Genomic DNA, 3,161 nt, shown 5'->3' on the forward strand with positions numbered 1-3,161 from the left:
GCTTTTGGATGCAGTTTTTTGCCCTCGACTAGCCTTTCTACGCGTAGTCGGGCCATGGCAGCTTGCTGTTCGCGCCAATTTTGCACATAGAGGTGCATAGAATTGAAATTTGTGGTCTTCAGAGATTTTGTTGTAGAAAATGCAGAGAATTTTTGAGGCTTGAAAGCATCCCTTTTGGAGTTGTGGTTTGGGAGATACAGTCTATTTCCCACAGCTCATAGAATATGGCAGCTTGCAGGCAGTTTGGTGTATGGTAGATTGTGGAAGCTCTCTTGTTTGGAGATGTGTGTACACTTCAAAATTGTGTTTTTGAAGAGTTATTTGGTGAAGATGAAAGCTCTTTCTCTCAAGTGCATTGGTCGACGTATGCTGTAAATCCATGCCAGGGTAAGTGCTTCCTAATTTTCATGGTGGTCTTTTGGGTGGGCGTATGCTGGTAAATTCCCAAGAGATCACTTGTCTTTGAGTTGTGGTTTTGTTGAGGTTCTTTTGATACTGTTTGTGGAGCTGATCTTGTGTCTTCAACGCTCTTGGGAGACATAGCTATAGAGGTGCCCCTTGCTCTTGTTTTCCCAACAGTGTTTCGGTGCCCGCCACCGAGGAGTTGCTTCAAGTGACCTTCAGTTTACAAGTTTGATTGGATTGTTGGCTTGAGTTAACTTCAATTTGGATGGTTCATACATAAAAGTGCAGCCATCGTTAAGCTTAGTGATGCATTGATTAGGATGAATGATGCGATGAGACAGTTGAAGCTAAGCAAATAGAAGACTTGGACATGCGTTACATGAGGTTTTGCTCTCTCAAGCAAGAGTTAGAGGTTCTTGAGGATATGGTTTTGGATGCAACAAGAGAGAGGTTCTTGTTTATTGGTACTCTTCCAAGATGTCTTGGCATTGAGGTTTCTTGCACAGACTTGTTGGATGTGAGAAGCATTGTTGATTTCTTGAAGCAAGAACGATGGTTTGAAAGTGTCAATCAGTCGTGTACTTCTTCATGCATTTCACACAAGAGCTCCTCTGTCACTAATGATGGTTGTAGCAATGATGATGAGGTTGAGTCAGATGTAGAAGATGAGGTCCTCTCTCTTGATAATGTAGATATTGATGAGAAGTTATGTGCAAGAAATATAAGGAAAGACCTTGGAGTGCATGTATGACAAAGAGGGCAATGATATGGCTGACTTAGTTCCATGTATGGATGCTCATAAAATTAAGGCCTTATCTAGCTCTATGTGTTTGCATTATGTGCCTATGGATGTTGTTACTTGTGATACAAATGACACGCATGTTGAATCATGGGTGATGTTTTTGCTCCTCCATCTTATGAGTTGACATGGTATCCTGATGACTTGTGGGTATGTGGACCCATTTGGGATACTGAGATTAACGTTTGTGACGTTGATGATTCTATTGGTGACACTGAGTTGCCTGCTAGTTATGATTTTCATTGTGAGCAAGAGGATGGTTTGAGCGATGTGGATTGTGATGGTAGTCTTGATTGGGGCTTGAATGGACCACAAGTTGAGATGGATGAGAAGATGCAAGTTAGTGTGTGCCATGCATTGTCAAGGGTGAAGAAGCTTATGAAAACCTCACATGCACGTGTGGATTTTGAAGAGGATTGTATCTTAGAAAGTTGGGACAGCCATGATGACATGGATACAGTGGATGTTTTGTCTTGTCTTGATGTGAGTAATACATCTCATGATGGTGAGAATGCTAATCCATGGTATTTTGATTTGTATGACATGTACGTTGATGGTTGGAGCCCGCTAGTGATTGATGATTGTCATTGTGACTTTGAAGGATGCCATTATGTGTGCACGATGGATGCAAGGGGTAATAATTTTCCATTTGATCGTGGTAAGGGTATATGGTGCTGATTCCATTGTACATGATTGTATCTTTGTACATAATATTTTGCATAGTCTACTACTGAGCATGAATGCTCTAGCAGACTGAGGGTTTGGCAAACTATGTTGCACGCATTTTGAGAATCCCATATTTTGTAAATTTGTACATACGGACATGATGCCCGATGTCAAAAGTGTGTGTGGTATTTATTTTTGTGAGGTTTTTAGCTTGCTTTAGTAAGCACATGTACATGCACTGCAAGTCGCTAGTCTAGTGACAATTGTCAGGCTACTGTAAGTGCCTGTGAGTGGGTTTTTTGAAGGGAGACTTGTATATAAATTATACTCATGTACAAACTTAAAAACATTTCAGTCAAATATCAGAATTCTGCAGGTTTTGGGTCGTGGTGGCTTCTTGATGCTTTTGGATGCAGTTTTTTGCCCTCGATAGACTTCCTATGCGTAGTCGGGGGCAATGACAGCTTGCTGTTCACGCCAATTTTGCACATAGAGGTACATAGAATTGAAATTTGTGGTCTTCAGAGATTTTGTTGTAGGAAATGCAGAGAATTTTTGAGGCTTGAAATCATCCCTTTTGGAGTTGTGGTTTGGGAGATATAGTCTATTTCCCACAGCTCATAGAATATGGCAGCTTGCAGGCAATTTGGTGTATGGTAGATTGTGGAAGCTCTCTTGTTTGGAGATGTGTGTACGCTTCAAAATTGTGTTTTTGAAGAGTTATTTGGTGAAGGTGAAATATCTTTCTATCAAGTGCATTGGTCGGCGTGTGCTGTAAATCCATGCCAGGGTAAGTGCTTCCTAATTTTCATGGTGGTCTTTTGGGTGGGTGTGTGCTGCTAAATTCCCAAGAGATCACTTGTCTTTGAGTTGTGGTTATTTTGATACTGTTTGTGGTGTTGATCTTGTGTCTTCAACGCTCTTGGGAGACATAGCTATAGAGGTGCCCCTTGCTCTTGTTTTCCCAACAACGTATTTGTTTGAACTTCTTCTCTTTTTTGCCCTTCTTGGGATGCTTGCACAAGCATTCCTTCTTTTTATTAGTGCATCCAAAATCTCTAGAGTAGTAATTTTGCTTGCAAAACTTTTTTGAAGGTTTTGAGTCCTTCAATTCCTTTTGTGCCTACTTTTGAACACATAGTTCCTGTACTACTACCTGTAAGGTTTGGATTATATCTCCAAGTGTGGCTGATTGGAGACTCAGATTTTGGTTGTCTAATTTCTCAATGAGAAGCTTTGTAATAGCTTATGGAAATTTATGCACAAATTTTGCTTTGATTTCTCCACAATG

At 40.6% G+C, this 3,161-nt stretch overlaps 1 pseudogene; it reads left to right on the forward strand.

Annotated features, from left to right (window-relative positions):
• The first annotated feature begins 829 nt into the window (after positions 1-829).
• LOC147458082 (uncharacterized) lies at positions 830-1,882 on the forward strand (annotated as a pseudogene).
• The last annotated feature ends 1,279 nt before the right edge of the window (positions 1,883-3,161 follow it).

This window comes from Adiantum capillus-veneris, chromosome 5 (genome assembly GCF_014529385.1).
Source record: "Adiantum capillus-veneris isolate H3 chromosome 5, ASM1452938v2, whole genome shotgun sequence".
Lineage (NCBI taxonomy): Eukaryota > Viridiplantae > Streptophyta > Polypodiopsida > Polypodiales > Pteridaceae > Adiantum > Adiantum capillus-veneris.